The sequence below is a fragment of the Neolamprologus multifasciatus genome, chromosome 1 (assembly GCF_963576455.1).
Source record: "Neolamprologus multifasciatus chromosome 1, fNeoMul1.2, whole genome shotgun sequence".
Taxonomy (NCBI): Eukaryota; Metazoa; Chordata; class Actinopteri; order Cichliformes; family Cichlidae; genus Neolamprologus; species Neolamprologus multifasciatus.
In genome coordinates, this window is record NC_140439.1 from 34362828 (window position 1) to 34378374 (window position 15547).

A 15547-nucleotide genomic window follows, 5' to 3' on the forward strand; every position below is an offset into this window, starting at 1 on the left:
TAACCTGTCTGACACCACTATGTGAATAAACAAGGATTTTTTTTCCTTTTAAAACTTTGATTTAAAAACAAATGGCGTACACGGGGCAAAGGCAAATTTGGTGCTTTGAAGTTCACAAGCCTATTAAGTATATGCCTGCGGCAGAATTCAGATGGAGCTCCCATCAAAGAAAAGCATGTGTTCCTTGACCTTAACTGACCACACTGCATATCAGCTTCTACTTAACATCTTTGGTACACAGGTCTGACTGAGAAATTGAATTTTATCAGGAAAAATGCTTTCATTGCTCACTGGGACCCTTGCTTTGTTCTCATTAAACATGCCTTTCAAAGCACATTTAGTAATCACATAGGTACAGTTTCTAGGATACTGTCAATATTTGTTTGCCAAAAAAGAACTACAAATGTTTTCATGTTGGGGTATAAAATCTGGCCAGCAGTGATCACAGGCCATTCATCACTCAATGGGAGAAGGAAATCTGACAAGGGTTGTAGTTTGTTTTTTCCAACTCCCAAGGCTGTTTCTTACTTTTTCTAAAGCCCTAGAATGTCAAATAAAGTTAAATAAAGCTGAATGACACTAGAAAACACGAGGTCATTTGGCTCTAAAAAGATCAAAGTCTCTGGAAGTACGAGTGGAAATTTGGCCTAATGCAACAACATGGTCAAAAACAGTGCTGCTTATAATACTGCAGCATCAACTCTGAGTGAACACCACATCAACACTTCATAGGCTTCTCACCAAAGTCATCTATGAAGGACACAAATGATCAATAGATCATAGGGATCGGATTATTTATGGTGTGTTTGAAATTCAGGCTCTTTTGAGTCAGAGTACTTCTGTCATTGTCACTGACCCTGTAAAGATACAACACCAAGGGCTCAGATTGCCACTTGTTTGAACTAAGCTCCACTTGGGATTATCAAGAAAAGGGACATAGGACATAACAGAAACAGTGTAGAGAGACTGAAAGCTACAATGCACACACTCCGTGATCCCCTCTGCTACATACAGTATATGGAATTTTTTCTGAGATCCATTTTGCACCACTGAAAACGCTTTCACACATTATTAGAGAACACCCATTTTCACTCCAGCAGCATGTCTGTGTGGTTAACAGGTCGATTAGGAAACCCGAAGTGTAAGAACACCATTTCCAGTGGAGTCTGTGCATCTCTGTGGGCTGCAGCACAAACTGTGAACTTGTTTCATTTTTAGTGTCAATCTAGCAGTAACCTTTAAAACGCATCCCAAGTAACACTATATGTGAAATGTATCCTGAATGATCAAAACAGCCGAGCAAAACAGACAGATGTCAGTGCATTAAAGGGTAGACGGGTGTAAACAACACAATGCAGCTGGAATACAAATAGCATCTGTTGCATGTCTGACATTGAATGCTTACAGCAAAAATAAAACAGACAGAAGTTAAGGTACTGAGCAAAAGTCTTGATTCACACCTGATTCGTTAATATTTGCTTCTAAGATGTCCTTGAGCAATATTTCTCCAGGCGTTCCGAAGGTATTTTCAACTGTTTATTTGGTCTTTGGCTGCTTTTTCACTCATTTTCAGTCTAGTCCTTGTACCTGACAATTTTCCCAGGAATTTTTTCTTTGTTTGTTAAGCCACTTAACACTGACCTGTGAATCATTCAAGCACAAGAAAGGCTATTAACTCAAAGCATGAACTAGTGTTGTGTCTACACATAGCAGACAACTTTTTTAACTGTATCTCTTTGGTAAATGGCCTGCATTTGTATAGCGCTTTTCTAGTCCCTAAGGACCCCAAAGCGCTTCACACTACATTCAGTCATTCACCCACTCACACACACATTCACACACTGGCGATGGCAAGCTACATTGTAGCCACAGCTACCCTGGGGCGCACTGACAGAGGCGAGGCTGCGGGCCACCGGGCCCTCTGACCACCACCAGTAGGCAAACATGGGGTTAGTATCTTCCCCAAGGATATTTGGCATGCAGCCAGGAGGCAGCCTGGGATCGAACCACCGACCTTCTGATTAGTGGCTGACCTGCTCTGCCACCTGAGCTACAGCCACCCCTGTACTTTGTTACTAGCAGCTTGTCACAAAAACACATAACTTGGTCTCATTTCTTTAGTTGAATCAGTTTGATGAGCAACTGGAAACTGGAGAAGTGAAGGGCAAAAGAAAAGGATGTGGGCCTACAGAAAATAAACATTATATAAAAGCCATGTACTTAAGCAATAGGAAAACCCCTGAAAAGATCTAACATAGGACCTGAGAGATTTATCTAACCCTTCAGTTCATCCATCTACTGTTTACCAAAAGCTCATCGGGAATGGTGCTAATGGATGGGTGTTAAGAAATGGAAACAAGGAGTAAATGCTGAGATATTCCGAATTACAGAAGAACGAGACTGAATGACACACGCACAAAATGCTCATTTTTGATGCAAATGATCAATTTGTACAGAGCAGGTCAGGAGAGAGGCACAGTGAGTGTCTACAGCCATTTGTAAAACACGGTGGAGGCTCTGTCATGTTTTGGAGCTGCATTTGACCCAGTGGTACTGGAGCTCTTGCCAAAATAACAAACAATGGAACACTATTAGTGATGGACTGGCCTCCCCAGGGTCTGGACCACGGCGTTGTTAGTGTGGGATGATCTTAACAGAGAACAGAACAAAAGGCCAACATCCAAAGAAGAGCTTTAAATGTCTTTCAAGAAGCCTGGAGAACTATTCCCGAAGACAACTTTAAGAAATTACAGGAAAGCTTGCCTAAAAGAGTTTTGGCTGTGTTGAAAAATCAATGTCATCATACCAAATATTGACTTTCACACTCATTAAAATTGTACAAACTCTTTTTCTCCTTACATGCTGTATCTGTTTCTATGCATATTTGCTCATTTCAGTAGATTCCTGCACCCATTTTCCATTTTCAGAGCAAGCTGCATACTGAAGTAAAACTAATATACATGGCAATTTCTGTTTTTTGTCATATAAGAGAAAATGATTTGATGTGTTCGTTTCATGTGTAGATAAAACTCAGTCAAAATTGGCACCTCTCTGAAATAACTGTCAGAGCGACCTTGTCTGTGTGAAGCTTTACTTTCCCTTTTCTTTCCTGTTAAATTTAAAGCCAAAAAAAGTAAAAATAAAAAACGAATAACTAGAGATGGACCGATCCGATATTACGTATCGGAATCGGTCTGATACTGACCTAAATTACTGGATCGGATATGTAATCCGATCCATTAAATATCAAAAAAGCACCTCACAAAATTTGCACACGCTGTAACTAGCCTCATAACCTTAGCACATCGGAGCAGTATGCGTCACGTGATAGAGCGGCTATGGCGTCCCAGACCTGTCGGTGGTCTGGTTGAGCATTTGGAGCTTCCCTAACAAACCGGCATTTCATCTCCGACAAAGTTATCCCCGAGAGAAGTAAAGCAAGTGTGTATGTCCATCTCTGAATGTTTGTAAATCATACCCGTGTTAAGCTTAACAACTGATATATGGAGCGACTGCCTCTTCCTCTCTCTCCTTCTGCTACTTCAATCATGAAACTGATCAATGATCAGCTGATTGGCTTTTCTGTCGCGAGTCCGTCTCTCTTGTTTGTTTATTGCCCACTTTGCACCAGAAAGAGGAAACCAGCTGCTGAACAACAGCAGCACGTTTGAGCTTGATAAGCTGTTGTTAGAATTTATTTAATATTACTTTTTACACCAGGATCTTTTAAAACGTAGCTGACGGCTGGTAACTGTGCAGGGGCGGGTCTAGCAAAGTTTAGCCAGGGGGGCCGATAGGACGTTAACAGGGAAAAGGGGGCACAAAGACATACTTTTCTTTCTTATTCTCATTTAAAATGTGTAGCTTTTAATAAATAATTATCCAAATCTTACAACCAAAGTTTTAATCTGATGAAAAATGTATAGAAGTCCATTACTGTATATAGTAACTGTTAAGTCTAATATACCCTAGTAAGCTATAGTACTTTTTCCATCTGTGCAGTCTGCAATTCTGTTGAAGAAAGATGTTGAATCTATTTAATTATTCTTGAAAAATAATTGAGTTCTGTGCATTTTTTTCCCCACACTGCATCAAATTAAAGTTGATTACGTCGATTGAGCATCATGAGGTGGGGGGTGGGTGGTTCCCTTTTTTTTTTTTTTGCTGGGAGTTTTAGAACACTATTAGTTAGGTTGCTTACTCTTTAAAATACCAGAATAGGGAGGATGGAGTAGGTTTAAGTTTATTAGATTGATCAGTATTGCTGAACTATGAAATATTTTGGGTGCAGTATATTTTTTGCACACAAGTATAACAAAATAGCTTTAGTGTTTGTTTGTTTTTGTAACTTGAGTATGAACTTATACAAAAAGCAGCAAGATATTAAAAAACACTATCGGATTCATATCGGTATCGGCAGATATCCAAATTTATGATATCGGTATCGGACATAAAAAAGTGGTATCGTGCCATCTCTACTAATAACAAGGCAGTTTTGTTCATAGGTCTTTTTAAATACACTGAGGGCTCTTGACGAATATAATATGTTTGACAACAGAAAAAGTAGAAACTTCAATCAGTGAAAGGGGGCAAAAATTTGCTACATTAAGAATTTTGTGGCACAAAGTCACTCATGTATAAAGAGAAAAAGATAGACAAACAGCATCAATGCAGAAGTCCTTCACAACTCAGTGGGCACGCCATTGCTTCAGGAGATAAAATGTGTGTGTGTGTGTGTGTTCTGTGAGGCTTCTTTTGTTCCACATACTTCAATCCTTAGTTAATATGAAACAACTACATAGCAGCTTCACAATAGACAAAACAAGATCCTAAGAATAATTCTCAAGCATCCTATGCTGCCAATATAGTCTCAGTGTCTCACCCTCTCTCACACAGTACAGCTTATCCAGCTCAGACTGAGCTTGCCTATTTTCTCGTGTAACATTAAGACTGATGGCATCTCCTCTGCAGGGCTAACCTAATCAAGCGGAGGATGAACTGGCCTGTGTACTCTGTGTTGGTCAGTGTGCGTGTTTTCATCATAGTGATAGTGAGCTAAGCAGAGACGGTAAGCACCGTTATGAATAGGGCTTGTGTGTGTGTTTGTACAGTATAGTTTCATGTAGACTGTTGAAAAGTCTCTGCAACCAAAATAGTCCATTTGTCTAACTGTCAAAAAGAGTAAAATCAAATAAGGATTTGCTTGTTTATGTCTATGTGTACACACAATCAGAAGAAACAGAAAAGCAAAGGCACTTTTCCCACCCTTCACAAGAATCAGAAAACCTATCATCATATATCATTACTGAAGTAAAGATTGGGGTTTTGAATTAATGTAGAGATTAAAATTAGTACACAATGTATATTTTATACTATGCAAGTAAATTCCCATGGGCTCTGTCCCAATTTTCCCAGTTCACATTAGTCACTTGTGAGCAGGTTTTCAAGCACTGCCGAATGCTAAGACCTCTTGCTGAGAAATTTGTTTTTTCTAATCTAGCAAAATGTTAAAAATTATGCCCAGGCCAGTCACAAATTGCTAGGCAGAACACTTGGTTTCCCCCAAAAAACAAAAACAAACTAATGACCAAGATGTTTAAGCATCTTGTTGTGAGGTAATTATATTTAGTGTGGCTGGGTGCTCTGGCTTTTAATAACACGGTGAATGTTTCTGCCCAGAAACCAGTGAAGAAGAATTCAAATATATGTGGAAGCACAGCTCACTGTGTAGGCTTATGGCTAAATTAATGATAAGTAAAAGACGGGTGCCATGCTTGGATTTGCTATACTCCTCAATATGTCATGTCCAGTTTCAGTGACAGCTTGCCAAGAGCTGCCAGTTAGCCATTATTCAGATTTAACCGGTGAGGTGCACTGACTGATTTGGACAAAAGTACACCGTTCTAATAAATCCCAGCCTGATATTATTGAAGGTACGTAAGGGGCTCTGTGTTTTAACCCATACTGCCAGTCTTTGTTCTGTGATATGAGAAGACAGTTCGTTTCTCACCACCAAGTGTATTTCTTATATATAATCTATAGCAGTACTCAAATAAATGATCACAGATGATCCTTTATTAGATTCATAAAATCAGACAAGTATTTTATAGACTATGTACAAAAACACCCATTTATTAAACCTTAGCCTAGTTTTGAAACATATTTATTCATATATGAGGTGTTGACATTTAATATTAATAAATTAATACCTGTAACACCTGTTTGACCAACAATTTCATCTGGCTAAAAACAAACTAAACTCACTACTTAAAAAGGTGACAAAAAAAAAAATCACTGGTTACATAGAAAATACAAAAATGATATAATACAAAATTTTAAATGTAACAAAAAGGAAGAAAATCAATGTTTGTGCTGAGCTTTGATTCCCAAATATGTGGCAGAAAACATTTCACATGCTGATACACAAGAAAACTAATCACTATTTGAAGCCGTTTTTATGTTTGCTACAAACACTGCACTGAGACGTGTTGTGACATTATAGTTTGCAAGAGAAAAAGCTCTCCGAGTGTATTTTTCACACCAGAAAAATCACAGTAATACAGGCTTCACAGTGCAGAGGGGTAATTTCATGGGAAATGAATTTCTGTAACTACACTTACAAACACACAATTCGGCACGCAAGTCTTATAAAGCTGAAATTAGATTTTCATCACGATATTGCTATGATATGTTCATGCGTGTCTCACTCTATTGTAGTAGCCACCTACGAGCTGGAAAGGGAGATGAATTATCTTTGGTTAAGCTCTAACACAAATGGCTGAACAATTTGAGAAATGTCTGGTGTGTGGCAGAGAGCATGCCTCCTCAAGCTAGACTCTCACCTTTAACTGCATCCTTGCTGGCAGTCTTGGAGTCATGGTAACCACATGGAAACTTCACAACAGTGTTCTTAGCTGAAGTCATGTATGAAAGTGAAATGCACGCAGCGACACACATAAAGAGTAAAATGTGATGAGCAGACTTTGATAAGGAAACATGCCACATCAGCGCTAGTAGCCACCAGTATGAGTCAACGAGACCCATGCAGACACACACACTGTACGCAAACACACTGACACACAAACACAGCAAACAGACAGCTGAGCTGCATTTGCTCTGAGACGCTCATCACTTCCCATTGTCCTCAAGCTGGTTTTGCTGACTGCAAGGGGCTGCTTACAGATACGCGTGGACGCAACACATGCCCAGACAACAAGGAACACACATTGTGACTGGCAGTGAAAAGGCCTCCTGCTCATGGCTTTGTGATCCACGTTACAGGGATGACATACATATTATTACAGAACATTTACTGACTTTGTGTACTGTTTATGCCCACTGTAATACACATGTCCTAGCCAGTGCTCCCATCAGACACTTTAAAGGTTATTGTCTCATATGGTCCAACTGTAAGTAAGACTAGGCACAGCACAGCCGTGAGGATTCAAATCTCACAGGGAGGCTTCGTTATTCAGTCTCCACTTTGGGCAACATCATTATAAGTATGTATGCTCACTGTCGCTGAACAGCTGCTAGTGGCCTGTAGTTTGTTTCGGGTTCTGATAAAAATTACGTGACGACAATGTTAATATTCCCTATCAATTAAAATAAAGTCAAATGTGGTCACAAAGGCTAAACATCTAAAGAAATCCTGTTCTCCTTATCCAAACAAATTACAGTAATTTTACAGCAAAAATTGGTTGTGGCAGCTATTTTAGCGTCAGTAAAATGATAAAACCAAGGGACCTGCGAACTGTTTTCTGTTACATATTTATCGTATACTAAATATATAAAATAAACAGAGCAAAAGGTGTGACATAAAAAAAAACATCTCCAACATCTAGATAAAAACGGCACATATACCCTTTGTTCTGTTATCACTAAAAGTTGTAAAATGTTGTATCACTAAAATATCATTCTCAGTCAGTTGTTATTTATTATGTGTTTACAGCGCCCTCTGTGGTTACTCCAAGTAATGCGCTTTAGAAACGGCTTTATTTTGAAACAACTTTATTGAACAGGAAGTCGGCTCAGGAAAAGCAAGTGAGCAAAAAGAAGGGAAACATATCGGCACACAGTTTATGGTGTCCTGTTGGAAAAAATACTGTTCACATCTTCGGTTTATGGTTGTATCGCCGGTATGTATTTAAAGTATAAATTGCAACTTTGTTTTTTTGTACAATATGTTGTCCGCTAATGCAGTATTTGGCTGTAAAGCTACTCCTTTTGTTAAGCTAGCTACCCGCGATTTTGGAGGTCGTCTGGGATAGCATCAGTAGTAGTTTAAAAAGTTTACATAATTAGACATATGGTATGTAGTAGCATTGTGGTATATAAATGTATATTATGCTGCACATATGTATGTCATGACTGTATTTTTTGTCTTGTTTTTAGTTTTACCCTTTTGAATGTCAGTAAACTTGTTGACAACGCTCATGGTCTTCAGAGTGGTGATATAAGAAAGGTGTTAACGCCCCTGCATCAGACACGCACCCATAACGGCACACCCTTAGTGTGATAACTAACAATTTTTAAATGTCTTTAAAGCTGACTGACAGTTTCTTTGTTCATACAGTCAATTATAAACCTTATAAAGACAATGCACAACCCAAGACTGTCAATAGCCACTGAGAAAAATCTATTTTCAGGGAACTGGATTAGTCTTCATGACTTCATGAATCAAACATGCCCCAAGTCCAATTTAAAATTAGGTACTGTTTGTTATTATTATTTTTTCGATTATCTAAACCACTTCCCATAATGTGATAATTGGTCTTTCATCTACCTTCATTCTCAACAGACATTGTTCACATGAAATTGATTTATGCATCTTTTTCTGAAGCTGATTTCCCCACTGCTGCTGGTCATTTGGTTGTAGAGGTCCAATGTTATTCTTTTTGAAATGAACAAAGACAGCAAAAATTATTGGCACACCGTTACACCGAAATACAACACCCACTGGGTGTTTTATGTAATTTCATTTGTTCTACAATAGCTTCCATTAAACATTGTAGACAGCTGATAAATATAAATAAATTAACTTTAATATGCAGTATTGTTTCACTTGCTTAAAAGCTTAATTTATGGTCAGAGTCACTGAGACTTCAACTGAGCTGGTAGGGGGTGATTTAAAGAAAAATTGGACCAGGACTTCCACACTCTCTGTGTGGCGACAGAGAGAGAGAGAAAAAGTAGTCACACCACTCTGGAAATACTGCCTCCAGTCAAATACTACTCTGGATGCCACAGTTACATTTAAAGACTTCATGTAAATCTCCTCATTGCCATTTAAATGGAATGAAAAGAAGGAATAAAAGACAGTTCTGACTGACAGGATGAGAAGAGTGGAGAGGAAACTGGAGGACCGTAAAAGAGACATTTGCAGAAGAGAAACAAGAGTGCTGACAGAGTGAGGGCAGAAGGTGAGACTATGAAAACAGAGGCTGGAGAGGGGTTAGAAGGACGAAATGAATGGGGAAAAATGGGTATATAAACAGAAAAAAAGAGAAAGGAGAAAATATGGAAAGTGGAGAAAAGAGGTCTGAATTTCACACAGAAATGATGAAAGAGGATGTGAAGAGTGAGGAGGAACATGTTAGCCTGAGAAAAGCTCCCAGATGTTTCTCAATGCAGCTAATCTGCATCCTAATAAGTGAGCAGGAAACTAATCAACTCATACAGTTCTGCCTGTCAGTCTCTCTCTTCATGTCTTTTCCATACACATAGACACACACTGGCATGAACACACACTTTGAGATGCTCATGTTGAGATACCCGCCTCCTTCCCATCACCCACGATTTTATCCTTCTTTCTAATTTTGGAGTTTATGATTTCTCCCATTTCCTCCCTCCTCAGCAGTAATCATCCATCCATCTGTCCACCAAGCAACCACTTTGCGTATACTGTTTTTTCACAGCTTAATGTGGATCCACTTTGCTCTGCATACGATTTAACAGTCATGCATGTCCTTACTATGTTTCGTAATAAGTGCAAATTTAAAAAAAAAAAAAATCCTTTTACACTGTTGGGGGTAAAAATGCTAAAATTTCTCCTAAATGATTAAATCTGAATACATGCACAGGTATTTTCAGTCATGTTGTTACAGGTCTATAAAATCAAGCCTCCAGCTACGCAGTCTGCCTTAACAAGCCTCTGTGAAAGAATTGGTCATTCTAAAGAGCTCACTGAAGAGTGTCATATTCTAATAGGATGCCATCTTCGCAGCATGTTCCCTCCTGAATATTCCCAGATATTCAGCTGTAAGTGGCAATATTGCAAGTGTGAGTGTTTAGGAACCACAGCAACTCAGCCATGAAGTGGCAGACCAAATAAAGTTAGGGATGTGGGAAGTGCTGGGGTACATAGTAGGCAGTGTTGGGAAGGTTACTTTTAAAATGTATTCCATTACAGATTACAGAATACATGCCCCAAAATGTATTCTGTAACGTATTCCGTTACGTTACTCAATGAGAGTAACGTATTCTGAATACTTTGGATTACTTAATATATTATCATGCTGTTTACAACTACATGAATGTACTATTGCTGTGATTTATTACTGTTACTGAAGGTCCGCGGCTCCGAACCGTAGTAAAGGGACCTCTGGCTAATATGGTGGGTTCTGTGTCGGGCTCATAGCCGAAAACTAGCTTTACTTTGTTGTCTGGGTCAACTTTGCTAGCGAGAGACAGAGAGAGGCGTTGAAAGGCTGCTCCAACGGAACTTGTTGTTTTTGGAGGAAAACACGAACACGGTGTACAGTCGAGTCTTAATAGCTTACTTACAACTGGGCTCGTCAGGCTCTCTTCTTGGCTGCAGTGGTTATTATTATATTTACATGCTTCCAGCTCCCGTTTTTGCTCGATGACAGCTCGTACTTTTCCTTTTTCTTCCTCCCTCGCTCACAGACACATAACGTGTATGGCAGTCCATTCTCCCTGCAGCACGGACTACACTGCCTATGATGCTACATTCTTTAGAGCTATACCTGTAGCATTCTGCCTATTAGCTTAACACAACAACAACAAAAAGGCCTCCCTCACCCAGGAAACGCGCAGAGAGAGAGCGTCACCCTGTAACCATGGCAACCGTAACGCTGCCGCCTGGAACAACAGAACGTAGCTGTCAAACAAAACCCAAACAGTCCTGACCCGCCACAATATGAAACAGGGAAGTACCGCCGTGTAATCCATTTATTTCAACAAAGTAACTGTATTCTAAATACCACCTTTTTAAACGGTAACTGTAACGGAATACAGATACTCATATTTTGTATTTTAAATACGTAACATGTACGTACATGTATTCCGTTACTCCCCAACACTGATAGTAGGTAAAAGTTGCCAACGCTCCATTGAATCATTAACTGCAAACTGCGTTCCAAACCTCCTTTGGTATTAATGTCATCACAAACACTGTGTGCTGGGAGCTTCATGCCATTGGTTATCATGGTCCAAGCAGCTCCTGTAGGTGTAATGTGTAGGTGGCACAATACTTTTAACCACAGACTGTTGAAGCTAATGAATGGGTTCAATTATAACAAACTGGCTGAAATTGAATCGAAACCGCTGCTACACATTCTGTGGTTGGCTTCATTGTTGGTGTCTGAGAAATCTGTACCATGCTGTGACTGCAAATATAATCAATGTCAGATCCATTCTTGTTTGCTTTCATCCTCAATAAAATCTCCAGAAAGACCTGGAGGAAAATATCAGTTACAGAGCAGCTGAAAAAGACTTGCAACATTTTTGTTTTTCCTCTGTAATTCTCAATTAACAAACTTTATTTTAACTTGAAAACATGCATTCTACCACTAAAGGTAATAATGCAACGCCTGATCACAGCAAATAAAGCACCTTCCAGGATCCACCTGGCTCACAAAAGTACCGACACAACCTTGAGATGTATAACTACACATATAATTGTAGAGTTTGTGAGACAGGTGTCATATAGTAATTTTTCTATTCATTGCTTGCAAAATGTGGATCTTCAGGTGGTTATTATGTCTATATTAATATATTTCTCTCTAAAGCACAAAACACAAAACTCAAACATCAGAACTAACCATCATCTATGTGTTATACTGAAAACCTTTAATTTCATCTTGCATGTGCTAACCTGTTTTTACTGAAATTAAAACACCAACTTTAAAACTCCAACTTTGTCTCCAAGCAGCTCAACCTGAAATGTCCCTCTGATATAATCATTTCTGGAGAGAGAGGGGATCACTGGAGATTTCTCTCTGCTGGAAGTGTGCGTGCACGAAGTATGCATTAGAGAATTAAAGATGATATACTTTCAATAAGACTATCATGCACTTTAAATATAATTTTGAATATCCTGCCTGTTGGTATCTAATCAAGACAGCAGACCTGTGAATGATTTAGTGTGTACTGCAGTTAGGTAAAAAAAAATATTTATCTAGAAAACGATTAATCACTTTACAATTTATATTCTCATTCATATTCACTTATATTCTTTCTGAATAAAAAATACAAATAGTTCTTGACTCTTGGTAACTACAGTCTCAACATACAACAATCTGTCAGCCAAAAATGTCATTTTTGCAGTGTAGCCACATTCAAAAATTAACATTCATTTCTATTCTTGGCCATCCTGGTGACTTCCATTGAAAATCTTCACATCTAGAAACTGTCACTTCCAACTCAGACCCTGTCTTTTTGTTAGTGTTGTCATCTTCAAGCCATATTAGGTCTCATTACCATCTTATATTTGAATTTATTTATTAATAATATATATTTAGGGATGCACCGATACCGATACTGGTATCGGGGCCGATACTGTAAAATGTGTGTGTACTCATACTCGTAAAAGTTAATACCAACTTATTTCATTAATCAGAGGGTGGCTTGTCATTTCTGTTGTAGTTTTTTAGATTGGCCACTAGGGGGACATCCCGCGCTAAACAGGCACAGGGTTAGGCGAGTGAGGCTGGCGGCTCCAGATAAAAAAGAGAAACTGGAGGCTGCTGTAGCTAGGCTAAACAAAATGTCAGCAGTGTGGACCGGAACAGCCAACTTTAACTCAGGTTTTGGAAAAGCGATGAAAAATGTCAAGAGAAAATCCACGGGCAGTTAAAATAACAGAGGCTCTGACTCATTTTATGGGTCTGGATGACCAGCCAATGCCGGTCGTGGAAAACAGAGGATTGCACCATCTCCTCAGCATATTCGAGCTGCGATATGAAATTCCCAACCGCCCATACATCAGGGAGATAATGGTGCCAAAACTTTCTGAAGAGGTAAAGACAAGCAGTGTGTGCGCGATGTCAATCCTTGGTTTAACGGCACAGTGGACTGATGAGGAGTTTGTTCGTCAATGCCAAATACTTTCGTTATTTTGTTTGTTTACAATATGGACACTCTGCAATAATTTAAAAGTTTATTTTATTCGCAAACCTAATTTGTATTTATTTTATTCCAAACAGAAGTGTTTATTTATTATTCTGAAAGCTCGAGACAGTGCCAATAGTTCAGTGATAATTTGTAAAATTACAATGTGGAGACTCTGCAATAATTTAACAGAAGTGCTTATTTTTCACTTGAAATTTTTTTGTGGTCATTTTTAGATTGTATTTTTTTTATCAGCAGGGAATATAATAAAACCTGTCTTCCAATTAATTGTATTTGTGTGTGTGTGTGTGTGTGTGTGTGTGTGTGTGTGTGTGGTAGAAGTATCGGTTTTTGTACTCTGTATCGGCAAGTACTCAGATCCAAGTATCGGTTTGGAAAAAACTGGTATCGTTGCATCCCTAATATATATATGTATATAATATCCTTATATAATATATATTTTTTTAATTTTTTTGTATTGTACTTTAGCTTGGTTTTTGCAAACTAACACTGTATGTGCTGTGTGTTTAACAATTTCTGGCACTCCATATGGCTGGGTTAAATAAAAGCTATTACCAACACTTCACCTTCATATTAACTAAAATACTCAGGGTCTAAATCTGAAAAGCAACTTTAGAGTATACCAAATTCAACTGACTATACAAAAGAAACCTTCCTTGAAATACTGTCAGAACAACAAGACATATAGAACCGATATGATTTTTACCCTCTGCTTTCAATTTTATTTTATTTATTACAGAATGACGTCCTTACTGCTAAGTTTTTCACTGGTCTCTGGAGCTCCACTCACAAAGTTATAGCATGCTTGTAAATAATAAATGGTTCGATAGCAACAGAGGTACAGGTCTTGATGGAAAGCACAACTGAGGGGACTATTCTATGTCAGGAGCTTGGAAGCATAAGATGTCAAACCAGTACAGGTTCAGGTCATCTCAGTGTGAACATGCCTGCAAGAGTCCAGGATTCTGGCAGCAGAAAGGCAAGGTTGCTGTCTAAGGTGTATGTGATGGAAATTGTGATGGATTTAGCCTGGAAAGTCAAAGTACTTTATGGTATCTGAGCTTTCACTCAGAAACTGCGCACACATGCAAGTGTATACCAGGCTGGACACAAAGTAAATCCTACAGCGGGTGTTGTTCAATAATGCGCATGGGAGGGTTGAGGGATGTCATCTTGAGAAAATGGGATTTCATCTTACAGAACAGAGGACTGTATCAGGCTGTTGCAAAGACACACAACTGACTGACAAAGTGTCAAGGCTGAATATGAAGCGCACGCTTTAGGCCTCACTTACTACAGTGTAATACTATTAGCTGTGCTATCAGAGATGCCTGAATAGAATAGTAAATAAACAGTTCTATCCTCATGGGGATTCACAGGAGGTGCGAGGCTATTAAGCTGAATTTGAGCTCACACTCACAAGGGAGAGGAATGAAATGTTGACAAGGTGTTAACACTTGACAGATACATTTTTATTTTGGTTGCTTGTTGCTCTCTCATCTGTACTCTGCTAGATGGAGCGAAAATGCAACACAGTGAACATGTATGAAATATTTACAACCAGAAATGTAATAACTGAAGCTGAATGAAGAGGAGACACGGGAAAGCTGAAAGTGGGGAGGAAAAAAAACATGAATTTTGGTGTGGGTGTATCTTTTTGTGTGTTGTTTGAAGTGCTGCAGTGAGACAAGACATGGATAACGATAAGGACGGCAGAGTTTAAAGAGGCGGCACGAAAGGAATTCCTGTTACGGCACGAGGAAAGGGGACGTGTCAAGGTCACACACGTACAAGCATACACACAAAAGCTGTTAGAAAACTAAAAACAAAATGACTCTCTTTCACTTTTTTGGCATATATAAACCACCTAATATATAATAGTTTTAGTATTTTTGCGATATTTCTTTCTAACGTAGTGGTCTTTCAGATTCCCAATTTGTACAACCATGTTTATTGATGTTGAGCCGACTACGCCTGGAGAGAATCTAGATTACAATGTGCCTCCTCTGATGCACACAAAGTCACCAGCTGCTTCTTTCCTATTAGCTGTAAGGAGTTTCATTGACAGGAAGGAATCCATGCAGAGGTTCATGCCATTTCCTTGCCTGCCTTCTCATTCTAATTACCCAGAACCCCTGCGAACCAGCTTCTTAAAATGTTGCAGAAGAGCATG

The 15547-nt window shown here is 38.9% G+C and overlaps 1 protein-coding gene across 1 annotated transcript in view; it reads right to left on the reverse strand.

The window, feature by feature from the left end:
- The window catches only part of itfg1 (integrin alpha FG-GAP repeat containing 1), a 178287-nt gene that overhangs the window by 48500 nt on the left and 114240 nt on the right, over window positions 1-15547 (reverse strand). The gene's annotated exons all lie outside the window — the stretch shown is intronic.